The 19,612-nt window shown below is 42.1% G+C and overlaps 1 protein-coding gene across 8 annotated transcripts in view; it reads left to right on the top strand.

Moving 5' to 3' along the window:
* The window catches only part of LOC100696207 (serine/threonine-protein kinase BRSK2), a 151,335-nt gene that overhangs the window by 32,240 nt on the left and 99,483 nt on the right, over positions 1 to 19,612 (top strand). Inside the window, exon 1 of one of the 8 annotated variants that reach the window (XM_025907846.1) lies at positions 13,692 to 13,716. The exons of the other annotated variants lie outside the window; for them this stretch is intronic. The gene's annotated coding sequence lies outside the window, so the exon portion shown is untranslated. Of the gene's footprint in view, positions 1 to 13,691; positions 13,717 to 19,612 lie in introns of those variants that run through there. 8 annotated transcript variants of the gene reach the window in all.

Here is a 19,612-nt window from a genome sequence, read left to right as displayed (position 1 = left end):
TCGTCCAGAAAACGCCACCTTTTCGAATCATAACTTAAATTTCTGTTTCAACCACTTAGAGGCTCATTTCGATTGTGTAGACATTTTTGTCAACTGCAATGAAGCGCAAAATACAGAATCTGTCACTGAAGCTTAAGTGAAAAATCAGAGACTGAGTCAGCGATGAGTGTCACTTTGGAGCTTTTGATTTACAGAAATATTTATTAATATTGTTCAGAACCAGGAGAAGTTTGTATTGTCAGTTTATTGAGTAATACAGTTTGACTGAATAAACTCAGCTCCATACCTCTTTGTGCTTCTTAGCTGCGGGTATGTGCCAGTTGGAGTGCGGTTGCAGGCTGTTGGCTCTGGCGCAGCAGGGGGACTGCAGCAGTCTGCTGCTGGGTGTGAGGAGGAGGCCATGTAGCTTGCAGCTACCGCTAACCCCTTGATCATCTCCCCTGGAGAGTTAAAAGAGAGCAAAACAGGAACACCGGCTGCCGTATTTTTCAGCCTGCACTTTCATCTTTTTTTGTTGAGTCTGTTGTTGCTCTGCTTTGTTTCCGTTGGGGGCGGGGTTTGAGACACTGACGTTAGTTTTTGACGTCAGCCATGAGCTACTGAATTCAGAGTGTGGTGAGATGAATAGAGCTGTCAGTTCATGTCAGATTAAAAGTCTCATTAGTATCTGTAAGACTGAAGTTTTCAGTTTGGATGAGTGTCAGTGTTGTCACCAAACGACCCAAAGACGAGCCAGCATTACCAGAACGAATCATGTTCTTGCAGTTCTTAAAGGAAAATTCAATTTTTAACACTCTGAGTCTCATTTTTGCAGTTTTGAACACATATTCTTGGGAAAAAGTAATCAGCTGCTACACAAGCATGACATCAGGTCAACCGGTCATACTCTTTTATAAATGCAACTGACAATTCTCATGTAGGGAACATCAGCTCCTTTAGCGTGGGCTCAGTTGCTGCACAGCTACAAGCCGCTTTGCAACCCACCACCTCTCCGTTAATGTAGTGTCTGTTTTCACTGATACCTTCTATATTCTTTGGGTCTTGCAGCTGGCTTTCAGGAAGTGTGAGGGGTCCCAGAACAGACTCGTACAATAGTGGCTGTAATATGGTGCAAGATAGAGTACAGCCTGAACAGGTCTCCAGTCCGTCACAGGGGAAGCGTAGTCTGCGTTAGTAACAAAGGTTTCATAGGTTTGCAATTTTTTCTGGCTACACAGGTCCTGATTGAACTACAGTTTATACAGTTTCGCACCTTATCTATCCTGTTAATACATCCATGAGGTTTATAGTTGACAAAACATGACTGTTAGGTTAATTGATTAATTGTAAATTAACCATATGGCCTACCCTAAATTTCAGACAGTGTAGGGCTACTTATTTTTATTTTTAAGCAACCAAAGATTTTGAGTTTTTTCCTTCATGGACAGTATTTAAGGTTCTGTATACTTCCTGACCTGTCAATACTTTTGACATAACACTTCTGTCTAACCATTACAATCTGTCCTTCGTCAAAGTCACTCCCATCCTTGCCTGCCAATTTTTCCCGCTTCTAACGCATCAACTTCAAGCAGAGACTCTTCGCCTGCTGCCTAATATACACTGCTCTTTGGCAGATGGCATTGTGACAAGAAAATCAATGTTATTCACTTCACCTGTCAGTGGCTGATCAGTCTAAGCCTTAAGCAGTCAATGACTGTCGGAGGTCTCTGACCCGTAGACTTGGAGAAACATTTGCCGTGTTCCTTGCTGGTGCTTTGCTCGGTGAATTGCTTCAGCCAGCACAGCCTCATGTTTGTTTTTGATGATCTTTGCCTTCAGGCTGGGCTCCAAAAGGTCACACAGAAGGTCATGTTAGATCGAGGTCATCAACCTGGCCAGACAAAAGCATTCCACCCGATGGGCCACAAACACTTGTTGGCTGCCTTTTCCGTGTAGGGCTACTAAAACAATAACGGACTGAATATTGTTTCCTGTGAGATCAGCTAAAAAGAAAACAAACCATCAGAGTTGATCAAAACCTGAAATGCGCATTCACCGTGTCTATCAGACGGATGAATCGATCCCAGAGGCAGAGTCCAGGATCTCACTTTGGGGAGGGGTGATAGCAGACGTATACAGTATTAGTGAATAGAGTCATAAAATGTGGAGGCTCTTTTATTTATTTGGGGATTTGCTTTACTTTCCACCTATGCACAGACAGGATTGGATCAAGCCGTCTCTCGCCTCCCTTCTCATCCATTTTCCTTCCAACTGCTCTGATCCAGGCATGGTGGGATGTGAAGCTATAACAGCTTAACCCCCCCCCCCGCCCGCCCTACACACACACAGACAGATGCAGCACATCTACAGCACCCCCACAGCCCCCTAAACCCCCGTTCTCATAAAGCCCCCCATCGCTCTGCGGATGAACTCGTGCTCCACTTTTTTCATCAATACATGCACAGACTTTAGGGAATCCCTTTGTCTGCTGTGGAAGTGGAGTATATTGAAACATGGAGAGAAGAGATTTATCTCCTAGCACAGAACAAATTTGATGGAAAGACAAAAAATGAAAGTGTCTTTTATTTTGGAAGCTTGCAGGCAATTTCATTCCCTGAAGGCAAAGACTCTGGTTTTGGAGCTTTGTTTTGTGTTATTTTTATGAACCACACTGATGGTAATGAAAGGCACCACTTTTAGCATAACATAATGGGGATTAGTGTGGGGCTGGGGCTCTGTCCCAGTTTTCTACCACCAAACATCACGCTTGTCAGCTGAAACCCAGTTGTGTCAGCCGAGGGAGACTGATCAGTGAAATACCTGAAGTAATGCCCAGCTGTATCCGTTCCAGTGTCTTCTGCGGTGTATCGCTGCTGTGTTTGTGCAGTCAGACAGGATGGCAGCAGCGCGTCTGGCAGAGAGCTGCAGTCGGCAGGCTCCTCACCGTCAATCAGTCGGCTGTGAGCGGCAGCACGCGGAGGCCTTTGATTGTGGCGAGGAGCCATGCGGCGGTCTGGTCTCTGCCCGCAAAGATTCACAGCTCGGGTTTTCAGCTCGCTCAGCAGCAGCACGTGTTACACACTGACACAAAGATGGGTTAGATGGATGGACGCAGCTTTATGATGCATTTAGAAAGATAGGAAAACAAGTGAGGCTACAAGAGAGCGGGTGATGTTCTGTGGGATTTATTTATTATCAGCTAAGCTTCAGGGATGGTCACCGCAGCATTTTAGTCTCTAATGAAATACCTTATGAGCAAATTATGGATGAGCACACTTTATTTTTTACACACATTCATGGTTCCCATGGTGAATGTATGTATAAATGTCACTTTCTTGTCTTCCTCATGATGTTTGTCTGATTTTTAATCTACCATTAAAAGCTAATGGTGTTGTAACATTTTACCTTCTAACTTTGTTTAAATGAAAGTTGTTTCAAAGTTTAATTGTGATTTTCAGAGCTGACAATTAGGGCTGGGCCATATCATACCATTCACGGTAATACCGGTGTAATTTTGGGCAACGATAGGAAAATGAAATATCGCGATAGAATATGGGTAAAACGCGCATGCGCAGTGCCTTTGTTTTCATACGCACATGGCGGCGACGCAGAATGAGAAGAGCGAAAGTGGATCGTTAAATGAAACGGATGAACCAGAATTGGTTTGTAAAAATGCTGCAACTTCAGTGGTGTGGAACTGGTTTAGCTTTCGTCCGTCAGATACACAACAAAGCACTATTTTTGGTAGCGCATGCTAGCGGGCCGTCATTATTACCGTGTTGTTTGGAAAATACGCCACACTTAAAATCAATCCTTTGATTTTTCTGAAAATCGACAGTGCCCCTTATAATCCCGTGTGCCTGATGTATGAATTCTGGTTGTGTTTACTGACCTCGAAACGATTTTATGTGGTACACGAAAATCTGTCAAATGTTTTAGTCCGACTTTGCTAAGCTACGAAGCCGCACCGCTTGATGGATTGTTGGAGCATTACGGCTACCGTAGGCAGGAGCCTCGCAGAGTGATACGTACTGTGCTTCAACATAATATTACCGTATTGTGTGTGTATAACCTCTTTTTAAGTTTTATGGATATTATACATGGTTATGCTGAGGATATGTCGGCCAATTTCCACTGGAAATGCCTTTTGGTTAAACTGTCAGCGAGGAATTTGCACTGTTACATTTTTATATAACTTTAATGCACATAAAAAAACAGCTGCTTGTTTAAGTGAAAATACATTGATGGGGTTTTTTGCACTAATAAAGTTGTGGAGTTGTAAAGTATTTTGTCTAGTGTCAATTATATCGTCAGTTATATCGTTATCGCAAATTTTCAAATGTATATCGTGATAAATATATTTGGTCATATTGCCCTGCTCTACTGACAATTTCATATGATCAGCTCCAGTACTTAAAAAGAATGAGGATTCAAAAATGCATGAAAAAGGGGGAATTCATAGTATGGAGATCAAATTTTTAATGTATCGTTATTAGTGCTGCAGCGTTAATCTCGTTTAAATGATGTTAACGCTATAACTGCATTAATGCGGCAAACCTCCATTAGCGAGTTAACGCGTTAGTATGGTTAGCTCGTTAACACATTAGCGCCGTGCAGCCCCTTGCGTAGGGATGGGTATCGAATTCCGGTTCTTGTTGAGAACCGGTTCCCACTGTTTCAATTCCTTGGAATTGTTTGCCATTTTTGCAAACGATTCCCTTATCGATTCCAGTCGCCCCGAATGACGTCACCACGTTGCGGAGCGTCATTTACCTGGCAGGGCGCCTAAGCGGCTCAAACGCTCAAAAGTTTGGTTGTACTTTACGAGAACGGATGACAACAGGGCAACTTGCAATACTTGCAAAGTAGATATTTCATTTACAGGAGGAAACACTACGAATATGCAAAAGCATTTGCTCACAAAACACGCGATGACCTTAAATGAATGTCGTGTTTTTAATTCCGCTCCGGACTCGTGAATCTCAACCCAGCAGCAGCGGTAACGTTTGCACGTCCTCTCCCGTTAATGCAGCAGGTAAATAATCAGCTAACAGTGCATATTATGTTAGCGCGATCTGCCTTATTACAAAACCTGCCATTACTGTGCATTTAGGTGACCATGATGAGAGAGACAGAGTCTGGCTGGCAGTTCTCGCTGCAGTCTACCGGTAGCGTCTCCTTTCAGGCCAGGATAGACGAATGTCACCGAGCAGTGACTAAGTTTGTGGTCAAAGGCTTGCACCCATGTGCCACAGCAGATGCCCCCGATTTCCGGTAAGTGAATGTGTTTAATTGTAGGCAGGGACATTACTGGATATTCTTGTGTAATTGCTACAGAATAATTTATGTTATACTTTGTTATTGCTACAGAAGAATATTTATTTTATTATTTTACATTTACAATTTTCCCCGGGGACCCTGTGACACCCCATTGAAGAGCCGTAGGCTGTGGATCGCTTAAGATCTCACTGTTGGGTTTGTAAGGCCATGTTACTCCTAAATTTCTATCTTGTTCAAAGAGAAGATATAAAACAAAGTTCTAAGCTAATCGACCTTAGTGTTCTCCTTTTTTAATAAGAATCGATAAGAGAATCGATAAAGAATCGAAGCGTTAAACAGAATCGAAAATGGAATCGGAATCGTGAAAATCTTATCAATACCCATCCCTACCCTTGCGTGGGGTGATCCGCGTTAACTCGCTAACGGAGATTTAACTTTTTTGGTGAGATTATGGCGTTAATGTCATTTTAACGAGATTAACTGTGGCAGCACTAATCATTAGATAATCTAATCTCAATTTCGCTTTATTCCACACTGAGAAATAGGAAATTTCATTGGCACAAATAGCCTGGATCATATTCTTACAATTTGATCCACATAAAACACAACAACACAGAGTTTCCTAATGATGACTGATGATGTCTGGTTACAGTTCTATTTGGTAAAAGCTTTTGTTTGACAATTCCCAGAAGTATGTAGCATTTAATAAATATTTCTAACATCTTAACGTAAATGGAAAAAGGATGAATCTTGTTTTTATCGCCTTGACTTTATTGTGTCATCACTCAGACAAACATACTGGGCTTAACCTCTAATAGTATTGTCCTTTATTATTAGCTTTTATATGTATTATTAGTAGAGATGGTAATAGGATATGTAGCATTAGAAGTTTTATAGGTTATGATTGATCTATGAGAGAGGGAGAGTGTGTACTGATACTAATATTACATGATACTACTACCTGACAGTTTGTACTGTCTGCAGTAGGGCAGGAGTGCTGACACTACTACAATTCTGGCTGCCGTACAAGTAGAGCTGTCCGTGGTGCTGAACCAGCACAGACTACAGTGAGTCTCGGCTGCACTGGAGCACATTCACTTCCTATCTAACCTCCAGCTTTTGGAAGACAAAAGAGCCCCGGGGAGCGGCTACTAATTTGAAATGGCTGGAGTGATTTGCGTCAGCATACAGCGAGTCCAAATGACGACCCGGAGAACGGTCTACATTTAACAGCCCCACGGAGCGAGCGGGAGTGCCAGGATTTCTTTGATCTACTGCAAGCCTCAGGAGCATGGGACTCTAAATCAGCCCGTCTCAAAGCAACAGACAAACACACAAACATGCTCTTGCACATGCTCCACTTTAGCCTTGGGGCTGTAATTTGTCTCCGGCACCCCCCTCCTTAGAGATTGGGGAGTATTTATGTAGATTATTGCTGGAAAGTAGGTTAAGATGAATGTTGTTGTGCCCAATACAAGCACCATCATCTGCCTGTGAGTTCAGTGTGCACTTTGAAAGCTATTTTTAGGCGGGGAGGGGGGTCTTCACTCCCACTCTCACCTTTATACTGTATCTCTCAGTGTAAGCTCTAATTGGCCCCGGTCTGGACTGAGGCCCCATCTATTCACAGAATAAGTAACATAAACTAAAACGTCATCTCCCAGCATCCCCGTGCACATCCCTTGTTTTTAGAGCCAATATTCACCTTCACTCTCCACAGTGTTACTGCTACATGGGTAACGACTCCATGTTACTGCCTTCCCTCATTCTCTGTTTATTTGCAGAGTCCAGTAAAGCATCCTTACACACACAGGACGGCCAGAACGTTTACGTTGTTTTGGCTTCTATACAGGCTTTAAATGTCAGCCTCTCTGTACCAACTCGAGATTAAATTTGATTGAGACATTTCGCAGAAGTGGAAAATAGCTCTCTGACCTTTATGAAAGCCTCTCCGTTGACAGAATGGAAGTGTGTTTAGAAGACCAACACACACACAAACTAATGTGTGTAATGATGTCTCTTTATTTAATCTTTTGCACATGTCACTTTTCTTTTGTAAACTGAACGTTTGTTCATTCAGTCTAATCTGTGTTTTTTGGGCATACAAATACATGGATGTAGTTAGTCTATGATATTACTACAGAAACCACACGTATGGAGTTACTATCATATGTGCATTAATATTTTTTAGATATCTCTGTTATTGCAAAACTTGAGTATGTAATCATTTATTTCAGATTTTGATTATTTGCTTCATGCACATCAGCACATCCCTAGTTTAGGTTCTGCTGCGCAATGAGCTTATCAGGATATATTAGTATTGACTTGTATAATATCTGATATGTGCTACAATGAAACTAACTTCAAAGATAACATGTTAAAATCTGTTGTTGAATATATTTCTAGAAAAACCTAAACATACATACAACAGTTTTCAGTCAGAAGTGCTGGTGTAGAATAATCCAGAAACATTATTTCATCTGCCGACTCTTCTGAAAATATTAGGCGTACCCACAGCTACACATAATATTTAATTGAGTTTATTTTAGATTTCACACAATCACCCTGGTTTTACGTCGTCTGTTTGAATTCACTGTGACAAACAAGCCGTGACACTGTAGCAGCAGCACACAATAAACTCCAGCTGGCAGACAAAAAAGTGATCATTTGTTCCTCTTCAAAGCAGAGAGCCTCCTGTCAGGCTGAATGGCAGCGCGCAGTGTCCTGAACACTGTTAATGGGCATATTTGTTGAGTGGATGGGAGGGGGTGGGGGGAAAGTCTTTTTTTTAGATATAGATAATAAAGGTGGAAGGAGGGGAGAGAGGGTGGGATGATCTCATAGCTGCTGCAGACATCAGGCAGGATGCTTTGTCTCAGTGCTGGTGTGCAGAATTGTCACTGATGTCATTTACAGCTGCAGTCAAAAGCTAAAGCTGGATTAGCTTTACATTTTTGTGCATTTGCACAGCTTCAGACTTCCTGTTCAATGAGAACTCTGAGGTGTTGGATCATTTCCGTGAGGGCTTATTTCAAGTCAAACAAAACTAAAAGGCCTCGGGGAATGCTCGTGGCCCTGTGACTGCAGCAGACACACACCACAAAACAAAACCGTTCAATAGATGACAACAGACAACTTTGCTATTCTTAGATATTTTCTTTCCTGCTAACACTATAGTGTCGAACCTGAAAGTTGGCATTTTGTTTTAGCATTTCAGTGAAATCTGTCCACATTCCTTTTGCCAAAAATCTCACCGAAAGACCACAACTGAAGACTTAGTGCCACTGGTACCTGCTGTAGGATAAATCAGATACAAAACCCAGAAAAACATCTCATAAACACCCCAAAAAATCCAAGTAGAAGGATGAAAATCTTAGAAATCGTTGGCCATTGTTAATTTTTGGCAAATATTACTGAAAGAATGGGAAATGCTGCATTATTTTTGGGACTAGTTTCAGTGGATTAATCCACATTTGTGGCTCCAGAATGGTTCGTCTAAATGAAAAGCTTCATGTGTTCATGTAGATTCATTGTTGGCTGTTTCTAAAATCCCATAATATTACCAGTTGTAACCTTTAGGCTCACAATATAATTAAGCCTGACTTTTACACACAGAGCAGGCCTCATTAATTTTGATCATTTTATAGCTCTGCTGCACTTTCTCATTAAAATTAAGATGAAATGTTTATGGATGAGAATTCCACTAATGAGGAACTTAATGGCAGAATGTCTGCACATGGAAGTTGTTTAGTTGCACTTGTAACAAAATAAACTCGAAGGTCCCAAACATGGGTCATGTGATCACACCTGGGCCAGGAAAAGTATGAGATGTGTTTTAGGTTCTGCTAAAAGCTTTTAGTTGTTCAGTTGAACAGTGGGCCAGTAAACAGTTTATTTGAGCTGTTTTAAGGTTTTACACTAATCTGTGTAATTTTTGGACATGACGAGTGAATCCGAGAAGGATGTTCCACCAACACTGTACCCCGTGTGTCTGTGGTTAGTAGGTCGGGTAGTCACGACCGTGTGGAAACACTAATAGTTTGCTCCAGGAGCTCTAAAGCAGGGTGTGGGGCTTCCTCCACACTTTTAGCCCCACGCTCTTCTGAGCAGACGAATAGGCAGTGGTTATAATATTGTAATATTACTATCACAAGGTGAGGAGTTCAGGTATGCTGGGGTCATGTTCAGAAGTGAGAGTGAGTGTGAGATTGACAGATGGCTGGTGCCGTGATGCTGACGCTGCACAGGTCAGTCGTGTTGAAGACGGAGCCGAGTGTGAAAGCAAAGCTGTCGATTTACTGCTCAATCTGCCACCTTCACCTTTGGCCACGAGCTTTGGGCGGTGACCGGAAGAATATGATCAGAGGTACAAACGGCAGAAATGAGCTGCCTCCAGGGTGTGTGGGCTCAGCCTTATCGACACAGTCAGGAGCTCCATACCGGATACTGGGCTCAAGAGTAGACCTGCTACTCCTCACGCGAAAACAAGGCCTTTGAGGTGGTGACTAGAATACCTTCACAATTCCTGCAAACACTCCCAGCATGTCCATTTGAAAGGAGACCCAGGATTGGTGGAGAGAGCGTGCGTCTCGGCCGGTTTGGATCTGCCTTGGAGGAGGAGATTTCCTGTGACCTGCAGATAGATCAGCAGCAGAAACTGGATGGATGGGAATTCTAGCAAGGTGGTTTTAGCAGTTTCGATTGTGTCACGGGTTTAATTTAATGTAGCGAGTCTTTCATACAAATGATATTTGTAAGCTGTTTCTAAATGTTGTGCCTTCAGATGGTGGGAAAGATACATACACAAACTGCTATTGCTCATAATGAGGTGTGTGTGTGTGTGTGTGTGTGTGTGTGTGTGTGGTAAATAAGTTCTCATTTACTTCTCTTACCAAGCCATTGTCTCCTTCTATTGAAAAGGAAAAGAGGATTCCCTCCTCTTCACTCCTTTCTCTTTTGACACCTTATTTTCTGGGTTTTAGTATCAGTTCAGTTCAGACAGGATGATCCCTGTGACTCATCAGGCTTTATTACTCTGAACACTTGTATAAGATTAAATATTAAAAAAAGGGGTCCATCCTCCTCCTCACAGCGTCATCAGCTCTCCTCTCTCTTTCAGTATTTATCCTTTTCTCCTTCTATCGCTCTCATCTTCCTCTGCTCTCCTCCTCAGGGAGCTGAGAGGAAATGAGAGCGGGTGAGGTAATTAAATTGCATTCAGTGGTGGGAGAGAGCGCGCAGGAAGTTGATAATACCGGGGAAGTTCCTTTTCTTCCATGCTTCTATGTTTTCTTGCACCATATTTTGTGTTTTCACGTTCATGCACATGTCAAACGTAGGCCTGTCGGTTATTCTCATCTCCCGGAGACGCAGTCTGTGCTCCATCCTGTCACTTTGTCTCAGATCACAAACGTTTCAATAGATCTTATGAACTGATGTTCTGGCAGTGAATTATGAAATCAAAATGACCCCCTTTTTTTGCTCTTACAGCAGCAACCGAAAAGGTGTTGTCTTCAGAAAAAATGACGTTTTTTTTTATAAAACACACCTCTTTCTGTGTAACTTCAATAGATGCTGCAGGAATAGTATTTACAGATTTTCATCTACCGTATATCTGCTTATGAATCATAATAAAGGTGAAATGATAGGTGATGAGGTGAGGTGATGATTTCCAAAAGAGTTTTCACAACTCTGTGGTCCTTCTCAGCAGCAACAACTAAACTGGATGTGAAGAGTCTGAGTATATTGGTCTGATTTCAGTTACGAAGACAAAATTTTAAATGATTAACCGTATTTTTCGGACCATAAGGCGCACCGGATTATAAGGTGCATTAAACAAAACAGTCAGATAAGTCGAACGTTACTCAACTCATTCTTCTTGCTTCCTCCACTTCTGTACCATTGATTCATTAATGCTGTATTCTCTCACAGCTGCTCTATTCCCATGTTGTTGCAGTGTATTAATGACTAACCTGGTATTGTGGATGGATTATCTCAGTTGTTCTCCTGACTGAAGTTTGGTCTGTTTACAGCATCCTGCCATGCGATTGCATTTGTCCCTAACCATCGGGAACCCTCACGTTAACTTTTATCGAGTGGAAAAAAGTTAGCGTTCATCCTCCAGCTTCACTGTGTTTATGCTATGCTAACATAGCTGTGTCGCTAGCGATCACGCAGCACATCAACTTCAGTAACCCTACAAACGCCACTGCTGTTTAGTTTGTAACTCTCAGTGATGCTGCAGTGTTTGTTTGACTTTGGGACCTGAAGCAGACGGAGTTTAGGACCCAGATTACTCCGCGAGGCTCCTGACTACAGTAGCTGTAATGCTCCGGCAATCCATCAAGCGATGCGGCTTTGTAGCTTACCAAAGTCGTACTAAAACATTAAGACAGATTTTTGAGCGCCGTGTACCACATGAAATTAGTTCAAGGTCAGTGAGCATAACCAGAATTTATACATAAGGCACACTGTTGATTTTTGAGAAAATTAGAGGATTTTAAGTGCGCCTTATAGTGTAGAAAATACATTAATATCAATGAATCCCTGAGATTTTCAGCCCATGGACGATACTCCAGATGTTTGTTGTGTGAAAACTCACTTTGAGATTCTGTGCACTTTTTCTCACAGCAGCTGTCTGTGTGGTGAAGTATATGAAATGCTAAATGGCAACATGTCTTAGCGGCCACATGACGTGGTCAGCTAGGACGTGTGGTGACTGTCTGACATGGAACTAGAAATAGAAACGGCAAAAAGGTGACTCACAATGATTTCTGAGCTGTTCTCATCTTTGGAACACCACAGTGTAGATGTTAACCTGTTTGTCTCACAGGGCAAAAGGGTTGTTTTTGTCTCCTCATCTTTTCAGTTTTAATCTTTTTCCCTCTCCTCTCCTCTGGACTCATTCTATCAGTCTAGCGGTGTAAAAGCGGCCCAGCATGAGTCATAGCTCAATAGCTCCTCCCTCCCAGTAACACTCCAGTTTTCAGTTTTCTCTCTCTCCGTTAAATCGACCGAATCGGTGCAGCAGCTACGAAATCATTATTGCCCCTCTCGTTTCATTCGCCACCCTCTTCTTCTGTCTCTGTGTTGTCTATCTGTCTCTGTTATGTCGGCTTATTCAGTTAAAGTGACAGTTCCTCTCTCCTCTCCTCATTCTCCTCCGTGGGAAAGGCTCGGCCAATCAGATTAACATCGATCAGACATTCCCAGAGATGAGGGAGTGAGAAAAGGTCCTCGCTCTCGATTGTCCTCTTCCTTTGTTGTGCGCATTACTCCTATTTAGTTTTTTCTTCTGTCTCTCCTCCCAGTGCTTCAGATGCTCACACAGTGGAAGTTATATCACACCAGTCATTTCCTGGCTCGTCTCAGGTTTGCCTCGGTCCTTTTAGCTCGCCTGCTCTGTTACGTAAAGCTGACCAATTAAGAACGCGGCTTCCTGGCCTCTGGTCACGGAGCGGCTGAGTCTTCAGAGCCATAATTAGCAGATCAGACGTCCACTCTGGATTACAATGTGCAGACAGAGATGGTTATTGCTCTGCCAGCGCAGGGACGAGTCTGCTGCTGCTTTCATCTCAGCCATGCTGTGATTTTTAGATCTCTGCTCTGCTCATCATGAATTTCTGAGCAAAGGTGGGGCGAGTACAAAAACACCTGGCATATTTGAACAGAACAGTGCTGCAGAAATGTGAAAACCGTGGGCAGTAATCTGCTCCATAAACATGAGTTTGTGCTATGTGTATATAACCGAGCCCTCGGGCTTTATTAGTAAAATCTGATATTCCAATAGGCCAACTGTACCGACCTGCTGGAGCGCTAAGTTGTTGTCACCTCATTTAAAGATGGTGACGACATAAATCAGAGGACATTTACTCAGTCTAGTCTTGTTTTGGTTTTAAGTGTGATTTTTAACTTTTTGACTTTATGCTCGGAGTCTCTTAGTCCGACTTTATTCCCAGAGCTTAGTACTTTCATTTTGTTCCCACGGCGTCCTTGACACAGCAGATAATGCCTTCAAAATCTTCCTAAAGACACCTGTGAGTCATCTACAATACAATGACATCTAGTCTAGTTTTGAGTTTTGCAGTTGACAGCCTCAGTCAGGCAGCAGACTGTTGGCCGTAGACTCTGGTGTCCTATAACGTGCCGGGCAGCGTTTACTGTTGTATCACAAGAAAACGTGTTCGTCTTCCTGCCTCGCTGCCTTGTTTGTGTCCCGCTGACAGTGGTGTCATTGTGAGCTGCAGTTTCATCACTGGTGGCGGCGGTGTTGGTGACGCCTACACGCCAAGTCAAACAGCGCATTCCTCACCGCACCAGACAGAAACCATGGAGACATTAGCTACACACCACCAGCTTTCTCACTGGTTTTTTCCTTTTTCCACACAAATTGAAATCTGCTGACCATAATAGTGAGACGTGTCCCCAGCAAGACGCAGGATTCCCCTCAGCTGTAAGGTCTGTGCACTGAAGTCATTCTGCAGAACACCTCAAACACATGCATTAGCTTGGTTTGTGCTCTATAGAGAAACATTGAAAGCAGAGTCTGATACACATACTGTTTGGTTTCACTTGTAGTAAGTTTTCAAGGCAAACCTCCTTCACACAGTCTGTCCTGTCTGGTTGATGCATGTCTGATTTTATTTAGATCTGCTTTTTAAAAATGTTTATTTCCAGAATGTCAGCAGTTGGAAAAACATATGATGCTTCTTTCGGCTCACAGGCTGGAGATAAGCGGCGTAAACACAAATAAAGCTGTTCGTATGAACATGAATACAAAGTGAATGATGTGCACCTGCACGTCGAAAGTTTATCTCATGTCAGTTGACCGTAAATGCTAAATGTAATCAAAAGTAAATTTCACACCTCAGGAAGTGTTCCTACAGAGTAATATTCAAAGCTGTGTGGAGAAATGCCCTCTTTCACAAAATGTCAGTGACTTCTTAAACACGATGACTTGATAACCGAAATCCATGAAGCTGCTGTGGAGAGGAAAGATCGGCTTTGTCTGACCAAAGCAAACAGAAAGGTGGTGAGAAACGTGGAGATGGAGGAGGTATGAATCACAGACTGAGCGCTGGCTGGGGGTTTGAAACGGTGATCCGTCAAGTGAAGGCGAGTGTGCATGAAAGAGGGAGCTAAAAATAGTCGAGTGTCTCTAAAGACATCATGCAGAGAGTAGAGGAATCACCTCTGCAGCCTCCGGCACAAAGACTGACAGAGAAACAGGAAGCCACTGAGCATGTGCGGACTGCTGAATGGGATATGCTGTGTGCTTTAAAATACTGCTTTTTGTGTGTGTGTGTGTGTGTGTGTGTGTGTGTGTGTGTGTGTGTGTGTTCTCTTTTGTTTATTTCTTTTTTTTGGTTTTCTACTTTCTCACTGCTCTCAGATATCTGAAGGTAATCCAGAATCACAGCCGTAATGGAATGATTGAGATCCAGTATGCTGAGCTTACTGGGCAGAGAGTTCAGAGTGTGCACACAGGGGTGGAGCAGGGTGGATGGTGGATGCAGGTCCAGTGCAGATGTGGAGTTCATATCTTGCCTCCACTGCTGAATTCTGAATTATTCTATTAATACGTGTGGGCCACCTGCTAAGTAATGTCTGTGTGGGAAACACTTCCAAAGTTGAACTCTGTGGACTTAGTTTGACACAAATCGACTCTGCCTTTGCAAAGTAATCCACTCATAGCAGCTCTTCTGGAATAGCTGCCATGAAATTAAATCGAAATTAATTCCCTAAGGACTGAGGGGCAGTTATTTCATGCTGAAAATTACACTGGAATGTTATAAATTACAGTCAAAAGTTTTAATAGGACTGTGTGCTGTCCTGTGGAGAAAGAAGTAGTATACCCTCAGTGCTTCTGTAGAATTAAGAGGGAAAGTAGCAGCCCAGTGCTGCCGGTCAGACCCACCTGATACACTGAAAGCAGAGTGGAGATGTTTGGCCATAAGGCACAGTATGGGCAGAACTTCGTGCCATCAGAAACTGAATTTGAATTGGCCTAATTTGAAATCCAATGTATTGGTTTGAAAATGATTGTCATTAAATTGTAACTGAATTTTATATTTTTTAATTTAATTGGCTATCAGCTGGGCGGAATACAAAGCTGCGGCTTTCACGAAGGACCCAGATGTATGACCTCAAAAACTGAATTTAAGAACTGAAATTGATGTGAAGTGAAACTGAAAGCATTCGAGAGCTAAATTTAAAGGAGGATGGAATACAATTTCAAATTAAAAAATATGACATTCGGTTTCAATTTAGTGACGATCATTTTCAAACCAGTACATTGGATTTCAAATTCAATTTCAGTTTTAGAAGCTTTTATTCAATCTGAGCAATTCAAATTTGAATTTAACTTATTCAACTTCAGTTCCTGATGGCACACAGTTCTGCCCATACACAGTGCCATGTTTGGTAAAAACCAAGCACAGCAAATCTGCACAAAGATCTCTCGTGTACGGTCAAGCACGGCAGTGGAGGGCTTGTTTTGGAGCCACAGCACCCTGCAGTTTTTGAGTGCACACCAACTTATTCCAGAGTGTGTTCTAGAGCCGAACATGAGGCCGTGTGTCTGACAGGCAAAGCTGGTCATGCAATAGGACAGTGATCGCTAGCACGCTGTGTATGAATGAGTGCCGCAAACCTCAATGAAATGAAGCAGTGTTGTAAAGAAGAGTGGGCCAGTGTTCTTCCACAGCAGTGTCACAGACCGCTAAAGTCATACAGCAGACAGTTACATCAAACTGTTGCTGCTAAACGTGGTTCCACAAGCTACTGCGTCATGCTGTGTGCTCGGACTGTCCTATGAAAACCATCTTTTCCACATGACTAGAGCTCAACATGAGCACAGGCTGCTTTATACTCAAAGCTACTTTTTAAAAAAAATTAAATGCAGCATTTCTAAACTACAGCAGGGGTGCTTGGGATGGTTGGCGGCTGTAAAATAGCAATAACTGCTGTAAAGCAACGGTTGTGATGTGAGCAAATGTAAATAAACAATTTAAGAGTTGTTCAAGTTTGCTCTGATATTAACAGAAGCCTGAGTTTATTCAGCAGTGGGAGCAAACGAAACATCAGCGTCTTTCTGTTCATCCATGAGAGATCGTGATGCTTCACAAAAGTATGTTTGTGATTTGCCTAGAAAATTACTTCATGGCAGATGTGAGGTATTGCTTTAGATTTACAAGACGTTATCTTGCACCAAGTGTAAAGCTTGCAGTAAAACATTGACCCAATCTAAAAGTATGTTTTTACCAGTTACTTTCCATAGTCACTACTTCCTAACGACTAGCAGTGTTTATCAAGTGAACATTGAGGCAAACTTTAAACTGGAGCCAAAAATGCTTCATTGATATCCTGATATCATAGATGATGTTTTGAAAAGGATCAGGCCGCCTGAGGAACTCGGCAACACCACAGGCTCAGAGACCCTGTTTATCCTCATCTTTTTGATGTAAAGTGGAACTAAATTCACAAGCAAACATCGAGTTTCAGTCAGTGATACGTGTAGCCTGGAGACTAGTGACAAAGACCAGGAGAATCCCGCTGTCCACGAGAAAGAATGCAGACGTGAGGCAGTTCTGCATTGGCTTTCTCACAGAGATACACACTCTATACACACTCTATGCATTAACACTTATTTGTTTCAACAGTGAAATCAGAAGCATTAAGTTCACTTTGGGCCAATGAGGGTCCAGGTATTCCCCAGTGAGACGACCCGATCCTCTCTGCCGGCTCTGAGTCTGGGTCTCCGGCGCTGATCGGACTCGTTTGTGTTTGACACACATGCTGAAGTGAGTTCTGTGTCGTATTGATTGGCGCTCTGCTCTCTAAGCGCTTTCACCGGAACATACTATCACGCTGCGAGTGTGTGTTTGAGGGAGAGCGGGGATTACTGGTATTGATAATCAGATCATTGTCACCGACACTGGCGTCGGGTCCAGAGACGCACACACAGACACACAGCAGCTGAGCAGCTGTTGGACTCAGCAGGTCTGTGGCCCGGGGGAGCTACACAGTGTCAACACACACTCTGTGTGTAGCGCTGGCCTCTGAGGTGTGTGTTTGTGTGCTCTGGTGTTGCCATGCAGTCAGCAGCACCTTGGCAGTCCTCCCTGTAGTGATGTGGGCTGAAACAACCAGCTGAACGTCAAAGAGTTTCCTCCAGTCTCTGTGTGTGTGCTGCTGTGAATGTTTGGACAGAATATTAGAAACGCCTCTCAGCTTGGCTCAGTCAAGTTTAGCCGCCCCACAGAGGACGGTGTTTATTATGCTGAGTACTGTAACCTGCACTATAGTCTCTTATTTACAGTAACATTTATAACCTTAATGCATGCAGGACCTGACTGCACTGATAAAATAAAACAGGACAGGATCATAACTGCCTGTGATGCTGGAGACAATCTCAGAGTGTTTTTGTGTGAGTCGGGGCTTTTCCCACTAACAAAACAAGAATGATCTTAGATTAGTGGACATTTTTGCTCTCTGTTAGAAACTAAATATTTTAATATTTTTCTGCTTCAGACACTTACATTACATTAAAGAAAAGAACCCACCTTGTTACTGTTAGATTCCCATCACATTGTTACAGCATCTGTTCTTTACAGGCTAACTCTTCTGCTTTATTCTGTATCATTTCACCAAATTTAAGACTGATTCCCAGCTCAACCATCTCTGATGTCATTGAAAAAAATGTTCCAGTGTAATGACGGATTTCTTTATAGGAAAACTGCCAAATACAAGCTCTCTGGTGTTATTAGCCGGCTCATAAAAAAATCTTCTTGATTTTATGTGATCAGCTGGAGGGATTTTCAAATAGCTTTACCTGGAGAATGACTGAAGCTATGTCATTCAAATGACTTTAGGCCAAATATCTGCTGCTGTGACTGCGGGAATATGGAGTTTCAAAAGTGTAGCTGAAGTTCAACATGAAATTTTAGGAGCTTGAATTTGTTTGAAATATATTTTCATGCACGTTTATTAAAAAAAGACATTGTGTAACAACTTCAACTTGACTTCTGTAGAAGGTCTTTGGGATGTCACCATCAGTGTTGGTCAAGTTACCTGAAAAAAGTAATTAGTTACTAATTACTGATTATGTCTCCAAAAAAGTAATCCTGTTACTTTACTTATTTTCAAAAGTACTTAGTTACTTAGTTACTTTTAAAAAACATGATACACAAGCTGAATACGTAATAAAGCAACAGACCTTCTATTTTTTCTGCATAATCCATCATATAAAACCGAATCAAATGAAAAAGTCTCTTTTTAAAATTTGTTTTACTAGTTTTAATCTTTAACTTTATGCACATTGCATCAAGCAAAAATTAAATTACATGCAACAGTCTTTGACTTGAAGAAATTATTTAACATATTATTCTGACAAAGTTGTATATTCTCTCAGTTGTATATAGCATTTGTATTCTATCCTATTGTATTGTTATTTTATTTTATTCTGTACAGTTGTGTACAGTATCTTATTCTTATTGTATTCCAGTGTTCTCAAATTTTTGCTATATAACTTTGCACTGTTCTCGTCTGCTGTAACAAAACAAATTTCCCACGTGTGGGACTAATATGGGTTATCTTATCTTATATTATATATTTACACCTATGTTCTGCATATTCCAGCATATAAAATAAAATCATGTTTTGTGTTTATACTCTTTCAAATAGATGCAAGTAAAACACAGCAGAAAATAAAGAAATTCAAAGACTCAGCAGCTCTTAAATCTATTGTCAGCTGTTTAGCAGGAGTGGGGCGGGTGGAGGTTTGCCCACAGCGGTCATGTCAGTGGGGGGATCCGGGGGTTTGTCTGTGAGTGTCACATTCCCGTGGCGGCGTGCTTGCTGCTCGCTCAGATTTGAAGTTTAATTTTTTGCTGTAGAAAGAAGTTTTCTTCCCACGCAGAGTGAACAGCGGACGCTAATGTTGCTGTCACTTTTTACAGAATCAAACTCAAAGTAATGTGATTACTTCCACGCTTTAAACGCTGCATGGTCGGACTCTCTCCATCACTCCATGTTATCCATTGTTGATCTGCACACGTCTGTTACCACGGACGACGCACGCTCGGACGTCACGGTCATGAGACACTCTCACAAACAAAATCACGGTTTAGTAACGCAGTAATACAGAGTGCTTACAGGAAAGTAACAGTAATCTAATTACCTTTTTTGCAATAGTTATCCCTTACTTTACTCGTTACTTGAAATAAGTAATCAGATTACGCGTTACTGCCCATCTCTGGTCGCTGTGAAGAATGTCTCCCACAAGAATTTGTGTGTTTTAGTAGAGAGGTCTGTGATCAGTGGTGTAGACAGGAGTGAACAAATGTAAGGAATC

Source organism: Oreochromis niloticus, linkage group LG1 (genome assembly GCF_001858045.2).
Source record: "Oreochromis niloticus isolate F11D_XX linkage group LG1, O_niloticus_UMD_NMBU, whole genome shotgun sequence".
In the NCBI taxonomy this organism is placed as follows: Eukaryota; Metazoa; Chordata; class Actinopteri; order Cichliformes; family Cichlidae; genus Oreochromis; species Oreochromis niloticus.
This window is presented reverse-complemented; position numbering and strand designations above follow the sequence as displayed.